Source organism: Mobula hypostoma, chromosome 20 (assembly GCF_963921235.1).
Source record: "Mobula hypostoma chromosome 20, sMobHyp1.1, whole genome shotgun sequence".
In the NCBI taxonomy this organism is placed as follows: Eukaryota; Metazoa; Chordata; class Chondrichthyes; order Myliobatiformes; family Myliobatidae; genus Mobula; species Mobula hypostoma.
The window spans coordinates 27,989,927-28,003,864 of NC_086116.1; the positions used below are offsets into that span (position 1 = coordinate 27,989,927).

At 38.0% G+C, this 13,938-nt stretch overlaps 1 long non-coding RNA gene across 1 annotated transcript in view; it reads left to right on the forward strand.

Moving 5' to 3' along the window:
- The window catches only part of LOC134359191 (uncharacterized), a 55,230-nt gene extending 47,921 nt beyond the window's left edge, over positions 1-7,309 (forward strand). The window contains exon 4 of the long non-coding RNA XR_010021061.1: positions 6,765-7,309. This is a non-coding gene — a long non-coding RNA (uncharacterized LOC134359191). The remainder of the gene's footprint in view (positions 1-6,764) is intronic.
- The last annotated feature ends 6,629 nt before the right edge of the window (positions 7,310-13,938 follow it).

The window sequence follows — 13,938 nt, forward strand, 5'->3', positions numbered from 1 at the left end:
CTGCAAGCATTCAGGCACAGAACTTGCCACAGGGCAGCCTGCCTAACTGTTTTGAGAGTTTGGCAAGATTGCTTATATTTCCCAATCGATGCACACTGTAACCCCATCTGTAAGAGTCTAATGTCTAACTTATTTACCTATCATCCACCATCTCTTGTTCCACCCCTTCTCCCCACCTTTTTATAGTAGCTATCTCCTCTCTGGAGCTGTCTCTACCAAAGGAAGTATAAGGCACTCCTCCCCTCTGCTAGCCCGCAGTTCACTTCTGTAGAAAGATTTGCCCAGAACAATCATGGACAAGATTACGATCATCCATGTCATACAATAGGGCACATAATAATGATGATGAAGATTACTAAAGATTACTATTTCTGAGCATTGCTGGGTTAGAACCATTGTTGCCTGAGCAAGTTACAAGCAGTGATTAGGCTTCAGGTAATGGATGCTGATGCCCTTCTTCAGATCGTCCTAATAGCTTTTTGACAACTTCCCATTGGCGAAGACCTTGAACTATTTTTAATATTTCTGCTTGTCAGAGATATTTAAAAATTGCTCGGATAAGCAAGAATAATTCTAACACTCACAGATTTTCCAATATTTAAAAGAAATTTCCAAAATGCTACAAATTAACCAAAATACAAAGATATAGCATAATAAGTAAGCCATATTTTTACACTTTACATTTATAGTTTTACTAATAGTTAATGATCCAAAACATGTGAATGGGACATTGCTTCTCATGCCAGCTAAATGTGGCATGAAACTGGAGAGATCAAATTTAAGTTCATGTTTATTGTCATCTGACTGTACATATATACAACTCAACAAAACAATGTTCCCACAGTGCACCCACAAAAAGTATAACACACAAACAGCACAGAAATCAAATTATTACCACAAATAGGTTAACAAAACATAATTCAAAATGCATATCATGCACAGCACAGGTAAACAGTAAACAGATCAACCTCTGAGGGATGATCGTGTTAAAAACCAAGCTGTCCTAGCAACGAGACCTCAGTGGTGACGAAGTATTCATTAGTCTCACAGTCTGAGGGAAGAAGTTGTAACCCGGTCTGGCAGTCATACTCCTGCTGCTTCTTTATCGCCTTCCTAATGGTAGTGGTTCAAAGATTGTGTGATGGGTGGTAGGGATCCTCAACAAAGCTTTGGGCCCTTTGTCTATAACGCTCCCAGTAAATATTACAAATGTGTCATAATGGGGGGGGGCAGCACTGATGGCGGGCCCAAATGCAAGACACAGACACTGAAGTACTAGGAACTGGACTAGAGTTAGGGACGGGACTGGATGCGGACTAGGAGCAGTGACAAGAACACAGACTTGGGCTAGGGCTTGACTAGGAAAGCGGGACCTGGATGAGGAACTAGGAACTTGGAACCTGGACAAGGACTCTGAGCCAGAGACTGGATAAGGACCTGAAACCTGGGTCTTGACTTGGGCTCGGAATCCAGATCTAGGTGAGGACGTGACGAGGCTTGGGTTCCTCGAGGTGAGGACGTGGCGAGGCTTGAGTTCGGACTTTGAGCCAGAGACTGGACAAGGACCCAGAACCTGGGTCTTGACTCGGGCTCAGACTCCGGAACTAGGTGAAGACATGACGTGGTCTTGGGAAACAGGAACCTCCGAACACAAAGCCGGAAGCCTTGACTTGGCTAAGGGAGAGGTGGGGATGCAGGGACATGGAACACAGAGCTGGGACCTCTCCTTGGGAACAGGACTTGGGGCCGGGGCTCTGCACAGAGTCAAGACCCCTCCTAGGGATCAGGATGGAGGGCCAGGACTCATACACAGAACACAGAGAGACAGTTCCCAACACCAGGTAGCAGCAAACGACCAGACCTACCTAGCGAAGGCGTGGACACAGAAACTGTTCCCAACACTAGGTAGCAGCAAACAGCCAGACCTACCTAGTGAAGACGTGGCTACAGAGACAGTTCAAAACAATGATAGACAGTTCCTATCTTGCTCCGGCAGTCGAACTTGATAGCGGTGCAGCCAAGGGTTTCAGGCGAGGCAGGGTTTCAGGCGAGGCAAGGCTTCAGGTGTGGCAAGGCTTCAGGCGAGGCGAGGCGAGGCGAGGCTTCAGGCAGGGCTCTAGGAGGAAGATGAAGGGAACAGTCCAACAACTGAAGCTGTCTGTCTGTCTGTATCTTGTTTTACGGCGGTTGGCATCCAGCTTAATGGTGCATTACCACCACCCTCTGCTCCAGAATGTGCACTAGACATACATTCTAAATCCCTTCACCCAATCGCACACACACACACACACACACACACACATATATATACAAACCTACACTTCACCCTCCCATCTTTGACCATCCTAGTATCCTATTCCTGTTTATTCGTCATATTCTATAAAAAACCCCTGTACCCCTTAAAAACGCTAAAAATACTCGGACTTGTGCTCTCTCACCCATGCCCAGCAACCCTTTTAATGTGAATTCCTGCATCTCCAACTCCCTTAATTTATTTCTCATCATCTCTCTCTGTATCCCATACTTCCTGCAACTCAGAACTACATGTTCTACTGACTCCTCTTCCTGACATTCCTCACACAATCCTGTCTGGTGTTTCCCTATCATTTTCAATGTTTTGTTTAATGCACAATGCCCCAGCCTTAACCTAATCCACACAATTTCCTCTCTTCTGTTTCCATTGCCTACCCTAGTAACTGCAACACTCTTTTGTATTTGATATAAGTGCCTCCCTTTCCCCTCCCTGTCCCATCTTTCTTGCCACATTCAGTTGACTTTTTCCCAGATTACACACTTAACCTCTGCTTTACTGATACTAATGTGCATTTCCACATTTTCTTTCTTTAACGCCCTCTTTGCCAACTCATCCACCCTCTCATTCCCCTTCACCCCTATATGTGCTGGAGCCCATAGAAATTTTACCTGACCTCCCTGATTTGCAATTCTTGTAACTAACTGAAGGACTTCATAAAGTACATCTTGCCGACTGTTTGTGTGAAAAGACCTTAAACTTGCTAGAACTGAGGATGAATCTGAACATATCAATGCTTTGGCTTGTCTGGCTTTCTGCACCCATTGCAACGCAACCAACACTGCCAGCATCTCCACTGTAAACACCCCTAACTTATTAGATGTTCTTCTGCTGATTCCAATTTCTTTTGCTGGTATTACCACCCCAAACCCTGTCACTCCTGTTTCAGGTTCCTTCGCACCATCTGTATAAATGTGAGTATAATCACTATACTTTTCCATCACATGACAGTTAAATGCATTTACCAAATCTGTTTTATATCTTTCTTTCCTTTTTACCTGTAACAAATGCCAGTCTATGTCAGGCCATACAAGCTTCCATGGAGCTACAACTGGAAAAACTACTGAAGGACTTATCCTCAGATCAAACACTCCACATTCTTTTGCGATATCATTCCCTACCCGACTAAAGGTATCCCTCTGAAACCTCCCATTTTCCCAGCACTCCTGCAACACTCCTTTCGTAGGGTGAGAATCATTGTACCCCTGCAAGTTAGCCCAGTAGTTTGCCATCAGTTGCATCCTTCTTAGTTCCAAAGGCATTATTCCCATTTCTACCTGTAGTGCTGACACTGGTGACGTTTTAAAAGCCCCACTGCACACTCTCAAGGCCTGAGCCTGAATCACATCCAGTTTCCTTATAAGAGACCTAGCTGCTGATCCATATACTATATTTCCATAATCCAATACAGATCTTACTAAAACCACATACATTCTCTTCAAAGCTGAACAACTTGCTCCCCATTCCCTACCAGTCAAACATCTCATCACATTTATTACTTTTTTACATTTCTCCTCAACTTTCCTGATATGGTCTGCCCATGTTAATCGTGAATCAAATATAACTCCCAGAAATTTAAATGATGCAACCCTTTCTAATTCAACCCCATACATCCTTAACTTCTTCCCTACCTCAACCCTTTTCCTGGTAAAAAATACAGTTTGAGTTTTATCTACTGAAAATCTACATCCCCAATCATAACCCCACTCCACCACTTCATCAATTGCTTCTTGTAGTTTCCTGATTATATAGTCCATGTTCCTGTCTCTTTTCCACAAGGCCCCATCATCCGCGAACAGTGACCTACCTATATCCACTGGTACCTTTGTAAAGACATCATTGATCATAATGATGAAAAGTAACGGGCTAATCACACTACCTTGAGGTGTGCCATTTTCCACTATGTACTGTTTTGATAATTCTGATCCAATCCGAACTTGAATTTTTCTACCAAACAAAAAATCTTTAATCCAATTAAAAACTCTCCCACCAACTCCCATCTTGTGCAGTTTAATTAATAATCCTTCCTTCCACATCATATCATAGGCTTTTTCAATGTCAAAGAACACTGCCACTACTGACTCTTTATTTGCCTGGGCCTTCCTTATTTCAGTCTCTAACATAATCACTGAGTCCATGGAATTCCTTCCCTTTCTAAAACCACTCTGATAACTTGCCAGCATTCCCCTTTTCTCAAACTCATATGATAACCTTTCTGTTATCATCCTTTCCATTATCTTACATATACTTGATGTTAATGCAATTGGTCTGTAGCTAGTGGGTTTTGACAGATCCTTGCCAGGCTTCCTTATTGGAATTACTACTGCTTCTTTCCATGCACTTGGTAATCTTCCCTCCTCCCACACTCTGTTATAAAAATGCAGCAACTTCAAGAGCGCTCCTTCTCCTAACAACTGAAGCTGAACCCAGGAGCTGTTTATGTAGCCAGCCCAAGATCAGAATCATGTGCCACAATTAAGGCACACAACAGGAAAAGGGTAAACCAGAAAACGTGGAGTACGGATCGATGGACCTGACCGTGAACCAGAATGCGGACCATGGACCGGACCATGACAAAATGGGGGGAAAGGCTGATCCATTTGGTGTTTTTTTTTGTCTTCTATAGGATCTTTGGATATCTTGCAGCTTCTGTACCAGACAATGATGCAGTCAGACAGGACACACTCGATAGAGCTCCAGTAGAAAGTTGTTAGAATGGGTGCAGGGACCCTTGCAGTTACAGCAAGGGGCATTGAGTCCCAACAAGGACAATTGACCCACAAACCTCTGAGGAATGATCATGTTAAATGCCAAGCTGAAGTCAATGGACAATATCCTGGTGCATGAGGAATCATTTTCCTGGTGGGATAGGATGCAGTGTAAAGCCATGGCTCTACATCATCAGTGGAATTGTTTGAGCAGGAAATGAATTGGAAAGGGTTCAATGTAGCTGGAAGTTGAGATTTTATATGATCCATTACCAGCTGTTCAAATCGTGTCATGATTGTTGAGTCAGATGCCATTGCTGTCTCGGACACCAGTAAGATGGCAGCCTGTGAAAGCCTGCAGTGATAATGGATTGTTTCAAAGAGATGTTAAAGATATTCATTAATACCTCATTAGGTGGGCCAAACAGTTGCTCATCACCTGACCAAGTATGTTGTCTGGCCCTGAAGCTTTGTGTGGGTTTACTTTGGTTAGGATCTACATTTACTGCATCTTCAGTTGTACATCTTCTGTTCATTCATTTAAATAAATGAAAGACTGGTTCGAGTTTGTTATGGATGTAGTTCCCTCTACTCACTGCATTGAGGGAACAAGTAGGTATATATAAAAACTTAAGGTGATAATGTTGAGAAAACAAAAAAATAATAATATTATGTTGTATATTTATTTTTCTGCACTCTGTGTTTTTGCCCATTCTTTCTTGTTGTTTGGTGAGATTCGTTAGATTTTTGTGCGAAGGAGGGGATTGGGGTTTGGATTCCGATGTTTTTATTCTTGCTCGGTTCAATTTGTTAGTGTTTTATGTGATGGATGGCTTGGGGTTTGGGGATTGTTGCTGTTTGGGGCAAATGTGAGATTTGTTTTTTATGTGGGGGGGGGTGATGTTTTCCTTTAAATGACTTTCATGGTTTTCTTTGTTTCCTGGCTATCTGGAGAAGACAAATCTCAGAGTTGTATACGGCATGCATACTTTGATAATTAATGAACCTTTGAACCTTTATATTTTCTTTAATATACTGCTTCCCATTTCTTGAAATCAATGCCAAAACACAAATAAGAATATTAATAATCTGGCATAAACTTTAATGCCATTAATGAACTAAATTTTAAAAATAGCATTGCAAACCAATTTTGATAACATATTCATCAATGTAGTTAATTAATGCCCAACTATATAAAAACAATTTTTATCTTTAACGGTATGTAGTTGTAGGTAAAATCAGTATACTAGAGTACCACTATTAATCTAAATATTACTAAAGTAGATCATAAAATTGACAATATTATTTTTTTAAGAAACAAACACAACTCTTTTTAATCAACGAGAAATAGCAAGATGTATTTTCTACTCCATTGTGAGCAATGTAACGCTCGTTAAAATACTAAGAACCTATTAATATACAATTTGCTTCAATTTCATATTTCTGTGTAATATTATTTATTGAAATATCTTGTAAGGGTACTTATTCATCTGTGCTACGACAGCATGTTGGACGTAATCCAAAATCTGGCTGAATGCCATTTCTATCTGATTACAATTCTAGGAATTGTTGTGAACCAGTTTCCCCACAGTGAATGTTAAAAGTGCCTAAATAAATGTAAATTGTAATTGGTTGTAATCTAAGGACAGTTTGCAAAATTGAGATGATCCATCTGGTCTTTTTGAGAAACTATTTTGCCATGTTTGTTGCACAAGATGTATTATAAGGTTGAAATTATTTGCAAGTTTCTACAGATGTACTGTGGAGAGCATTCTAACAGGCTGCATCACCATCTGGTATGGAGGCGGGGGCTACTGCACAGGATCAAAGTAAGCTGCAAGGAGCTGTAAACTTAGTCAGCTTCAACATGGGACCTAGCTTTCATACTACCCAGGACATCTTCCAGTAGCGGTTCCTCAAAAAGGCGACGTCCATCATTAAGGGCCCCCATCATCTAGGACATGACTTGTTCTCATTGCTACCATCAGGAAGGAGGTATAGGAGCCTGAAGGCACACACTCAATGACTCAGGAACAGCAGCTTCTCCATCTGAATCCTGAATGGACATTGAACCCATGAACACTAACTCACCACTTTTTCATTTCTATTTTTGCACTACTAATTTAATTTAATGACTTAATATAGATATACTTCCTGTAATTCAGTTTTTTCTGTTATTATGTATTACATTATCGTACTGCTGCAAAGACAACAAATTTCACAACATATGTCAGTGATACAAACTTGATTCTGATTCTGACATGTTTGCAAAATATTTGGAATGTTCATATATAATTCATGTGTGCACTATTTTAACACGTTCAGTAATTAGTTTATATTGACAATGTTTGTTGCTTAGTAGCTAAGGATCAGAAGAATCAATAGCTAATGTTTGGGAACTGTTAAATCATTATTTCTCACATAACAAGTAATACCATGTGAAGGCTGCCATCTTGCCCTCCAATAGCTATGGTCAAGAGTAGACCATGGATCACCAATCAAATCATTGCCTAATCCATAAAATCAAATGTCTCATTGCAATACATTCTCTGAATCTTTGTGTAATTATCTAGATAAAGCAATTTAAAGTAAAAATATAAATCTTGTCTTCCAATTACACACCCATGTAAAAATAAAGTGTTTGAATAGGCTATTAAGTGTGTTAAATATAACACACATGAATTCCTAGTGAACAGGTAAATCTGTTCTCTATGTATGCTTGTGTAATAATTTTATATCTGTTCCTCATTCCTCACATAGTTAGGAGTGCTTCAACCATTTTACAACCTCATATTTGTTAAAGCTGTTTTGGTATTCTTAATTGCAATTTCTTTCACAGAAAACTTGAAAATTTCAATTTGCTTATATTAAAAGTAACTAAACTTTTGTTTTGTGCTATTTCCTTCTCACAATTTAATGGTAGCTTGAATTCCATCTGAATGCAAGCAACAATGTTTCATCCTAGCCATCCTGACTAAGTGTTTTGCTTAATAGGCCATAAGTCCATCAGATATAGGAGAAGAATTAGGCCATTAGGCTCATCGTGTCTGCTCTGCCATTTGTTCATGGCTGATCCATTTCCCTCTCAGCCCCAATCTCCTGCCATAATCTCTGTAATCCCTTCATACCCTGACTAATCAAGAATCTATCAACCCCTGCCTTAAATATACCCAATGACTTGACCTTCACAGTTGCCTGTGGCAACGAATTCTACAGATTCAACATTCTCTGGCTAAAGAAATTCCTCCTCAGCTTTGTTCTAAAAGGATGCTCCTCTAGTCTGAGACTGTGCCCTCTGGTCTTAGACTCCCCACTATAGGAAACATTCTCCCCACATCTATTCTATCAAGGTCTTTCAATATTCAATTGGTTTCAATAAGATAATATTCAACTCCAGCAGTATATAATTTGCTTTCTGTCATAAACTCAGAAATTGATAAAGTAAGCTGTAAACTGACCAGCCCATTTGTCCCCACCTCTCTCCATACCAACATAAGGAGAAAAAAAGAAACCAAATGTTTAAAATTGCCTTGCCTTCCCCAAACTATTTTGCACTTGTCATATCACAAGGAATGAAACTCAAAATAATAATGAATATGCTGGAAATATGAGCCTTGAGCTGAAATGAAATGAGTTTTTTTTGTTCTACAGATTCTGCCTGGCCTGTTGAGTTTTACAAGCTTTTTGTTTGGTTTCTGTGTTATTTCACAGTGTACCCACATATTGCAAGAGTTCACCAACAGGTTAAATCAGCCAGGGATTGTAAATAATATCTATGGCAGAAATTAAAAAGCATGGTGGTATGGCCTTGTCAAATTTTAGAATGTATTACTGGGCAATTAATATTCGATATATTTTGTTTCGAATTCATTACTCAGAGATACATGATTGTCCTTTATGGGTAGATTTGGAGAAAAACTTTGGTGAAGGGGTATTCTTTGGCCTCTTTACTGGGAGCTTCTCTTCTTTTTTTGCTTCTAAGATTGGTAGATGAGATCTCAATCCAATTATTAAGCACACATTAAGAATTTGGTTTCAGTTTTGTTGAAGTTTTGAGTTTAATAACTTTGTTCTTTCTAGTAAAATCCATCTTTATTTTTTTAAACCATCAGTTTCTGATCAGACCTTTTTAATTTTGAAAACTAAAGGAATGATAACTTCTTTGGATTTGATTATGAAGAATGATTTAATGACTTTCATTCAGTTAGTGGACAAATATGATTTATCTAATGCACACTTTTTTAGATATTTACAAATTAGGAATTTTTTATATAGTTTACTTCCAAATTTTCCCTCTGCTTATCCACTCAATATGATAGATACTCTTTTTCAGGTTAAACCATTTCAAAAAGGACTGATAGCTATAATTTATAAATGATTATTGAATTTGCGAAAGGTATCTAACGATGAAATTAAAGGTGCGTGGGAATTGGAATTTCGAGAGTCAGATAAACAATGGGATAAAATTTTTCATTTGGTAAATACTTCATCTATTTGTGCCCGTCATTCTTTGGTACAGTTCAAGGTAGTACACCGGGCACATACATCAAAGGATAAATTTTTCCTAATACGTTTGTATTAATCCTATTTGTGACAGATGTAATACCAAGGTGACAACTTTAATTCATATGTTTTAGTCTTGTCTTAAGATAGATAACTTTTGGAAAGATGTCTTTAAAACTTTATCAAAAGTTTTGTATTTGGACCTACAATCGAATTTATTTACAGCAATTTTTGGGATCATTCCATTGGAAGCAGGATATGTTCCTGTTTCCGCTCAACGGATGATAGCATTTACAACTTTATTGGCTAGGAGAGCCATTTTACTTAAATGGAAGGACTGTAATCCACCTACTGATTTATATTGGCTTTCCTCCATTATGTCCTGTTCAAGTTTAGAGAAAATAAGAAGTCGGACATTTGATACAGCCTTTAAATTTGAAGAAACCTGGCAACCTTTTATTCAATATTTTCATATGGTTTGATTTATTGCTTTCACAGTTACTCTCTCAAAACTTTGGATTTGATCAGAAAGGTTTTTTTTCTTACTTTACTCTGAATACGTGTGCCCAGCCCCCCCTTTTTTCCCTTTTCTTTTTTTTTTATTATTTTTTGTTTTTGTTTACAGAGAATAGTGATATTTTCCCTATATATAAAATTATAAAAGTTTCTTTACCTTTTTTCTCTCTTTATGAAATGATAAGAGGAGTTTATTATTTTTTATTATATACTATTAGATTAATACTATGTATCATCTTAATAATGTTTATTTTACCTTTTATATGTATTGTTATCGATATAGATATTGGAGATAATCCTCCTGTTGTTTGTATATATGTACTTTTTTAAAAATGAATAAAAAGATTGAGAAAGAAAGAAAGATAATATATGTAAAATCATGTGCAGTCTTTTTATTAGTGATATAGTCATAGAAAAGTCCAACACAAAAACAGGCCCTTCTATCCATCTAGCCAGTTCCAAGCAATTTAATCTGCCTTGTTCCATTGATCTACACCGGGACCATAGCCCTCCAGTAGAAAAGGCCTGTTTGCATTTACCCTAACTATATCCCTCATAATTATGTATACCTCTATCAAATCTCTTCTCTATCTTCTATGATCTAAGGAATGAAGTCAAATTGTACCCCAAAAGAAAACTTTTATTGAAACAGTGTTTTTTGAAATCACATCAATTTATATCTTGAGTCTTTACGTTATTTAGCCTGAAAAATAGGATGAATCATCACACTGCTTGTATTTAGATGAAATTATAGCTGCAGGAAATAACACACAAGGCAAGTAACTTCAAGTTCAAAGTAGATTTTTATCATCAAAATACATATATGTTTCACTTTTTTCTTGCTTAGTAGGGTTTTTTCTTTTTTATCACCAAAATGTTTTCAATCTTCATAATAATGTTTTTTTTCTTGAGACATTGTAAGTGTTGCTTACTTTGATGTACTCTTGTAAATTTTGGATAATAATAAAAAGATTTGAAAAGAAAAAAATAGATTGCTATATTAAGAAACTCATAAAAGTTACATGCAACTTGAGTTTGCTGTTATAATATGGATTATATGGTATGACTAACATCACAATGATATCTGTAACAAGTAATTATCAGAGAATAAAAATAACTCACTCACATTTATACTCATTGAACTCATTGAAGTACTGTCTGAATGTTAGTTATTGTTCTGCCAATTTGAACAAAGTAAGCTTCCTCAGCCCTCATTGAAATCTATTGAATGTTGAAAAGCCTCGATAGAGTGGATGTGGAGAGGATATTTCCTATGATGGGGAAGTCCAGGATCTGAGGGCACAGCCTCAGGATAGAGGAGGAATCTCTTTAGCTAGAGAGTGATGAATCTATGGAATTCATTGTTAGAGTAATTCCACATTGAATTCCACTTCTACAATCTTACTGTAGCCTGACATGATGATTCTAAACTTGATGAATAGGAAAGGCAGGATTTACTTTTACCTTAATGTACTTGTGCTTAAAGGCTTTTTCTGTTTTTGTGGTTAATGTGCATTAATTCTTAATTTATTAATTATTTTGATTATTTTTCAACTCGTTAAACTTTTTAGAAAACTTTTTTCAGAGCTGTTTATAAACTGTAAAATTTTACCAAAAGCAATTTACCAAATTGCTCTATTTTCAGCTTTGTCTACTGTGGAAGTTAACCCAAGTGTTGTGAAGAAGGAATTCAGCTGCACAGCATCTGAGGCCTGTCTGTATGACTCTCGGGAATGGAGAGACAGGATGATCAGCCTTTTGCATTAGGTCTAGGTAAATTTGGGAACCTTGGGTAATGGGTCAATAGATGCAAGCTGAAACCACACGACTTGACCCAATATGGTCTATTGTTTGGACTTCTCCTCAGATCCGCTCTTCTATGGGCATGGGTTTTGCATTCTAACCACTTTCTATGAAGGAAGCAATGGGTAAAGGAGAATTTAATTTGTCTAAACCTGTGTAAATTCTACTGTAGGAAAGATCACAGGAATAATTCTCCTATGCATCAGAGTGTCATGATGTGTGCTGGCATATCAGAACCCAAGTGCTGAAGAAATACAGACTCCGAAGTAGAGATGGTAACAAGAGTTTATTCATAATAATTCCAAATGAACATTGGTGACTTAGCTAACTGATATCATGGAGAAGTAACATTCCCAAAGCTAGGACCCCAAGATTAGCACTAATCAGGCATCTGCTTAAATAATACAAGTAACGCAGAATCCTCGAGCCTATCCAAATAAACAACAAGTTTAAGCAGAAAGCACCAGAAGAGCACATTACAAAGAAGGAATTCAGCTCGAGAAAAATACAAGGAACTCTAAACGATTAACAACGTACATCAAACAACAAATAACCAGTTCAGGTGCTCCTAAAACCTTGGAGCCCAAATCTCTTTTGCATAGGCTTGATGAATTCATTACACAGAAAAAGTGGACAGAAATGCAAATAAGTATGAGCACTGATTTAGTGCATAGGAGATAAAGCTAAGAATATGCTCGCAACATTCAAGCCAACAGATGACTAAATTAAAACACAAGATACAGCAGAAGACTTGCTGAATCTTTCACCAGGAGAACAAATGTGATTTATGAAAGGGCTAACTTAAAATAGGGAAGATAATTTCCAAAAGAAGATGACACACTTGGACAGCAAGCACTAGACCATCCATAATGTAATCAGGGACACGCTGAGAATAAAATGATTTAAATTTTCATAGAATCATGTGGTTGCTACAGAACAAACAGAGACCACTTTGCATCAACTGGCTCTCTGTCCACAACAAATTCACTACCTCCATCTATTGACTTTTTTGCTAAATAATTTACATTTCTTTTCACCATATTATTACCCAATTTTCTCTGGAAGACTGGAATGGAATCTGTCTCCACTACACCTGCAGGCAGTGCATTCCAATTTCATCTCTATACTGTGTACAATTTTTCCCCATCACACTTTTCCTGCGATGTCTAGTCCTTTATACCACTACTAAAGGTTAACAACCTTCCACTCTGTTCAGAGCACGCAACAATTCTTATCTCCCCCAGCTTTCTCTGGTCCAAACAAAATTGTCTCAGATTTTCTCATCTATACTCAGAACTTAGTTACTCATCTAAGCACTATTCTCAGTTAATCTTTTCTGGACCTTCTCTGAATCCTATCTATCCCTCCCATAATGTGATGGCAATACTCAGGTTGATGCTATGTGAACATTTTTAAAGTTTACATTTCCATTAATATCCTAATAAACATCCAGTCTGTTCCTGGTAACTTATCTATTTTACCTCAGCCAAAATTCTTAATTCTTCCATGATGTCCAATTTTAATATATCTATTGTCTCAACTATTTCTCCTTCAGTATTACTATTCTATTTCAGATATTTGTTTGTTCGTTACGTGCCGTGTCATATGACATGGGCGATCTTGGTCTTTCTATGTCTATTATTGTTCTTGGCAAATTTATCTACAGAAGTGGTTTGCATTGCCTTCTTCTGGGCAGTTTCTACAGAAGAAATACATTTGCGATAACTTGCGATAGCTTTGGGTTCCTTATTTTAGGAAGGATATACTGACGTTGGAGAGGGTTCAGTGAAGATTCACAAGACGGTTGATCGTAGTCATTATCAATATTCTTTGGAGATGTCTGGCTGGCATTAGAATTGATAATGGCTTGGAGTGGGAGGTGGGGCCACCCGTCTTGTAAAGACACTGCCCAGAAGAAAGCAATGACAAACCACTCCTGTAGAAACAATTTGCCAAGAACAATTGTGGCCATGGAAAGATCATGATGGCCCACGCCACATGACATGGTACACAGCAAATGAAATATGACGCAGGAATTTTCAGCACAAGTCAACAAACAACATTGGAAGTGTAAGTGACAAAATGTAAGTAGCGGTA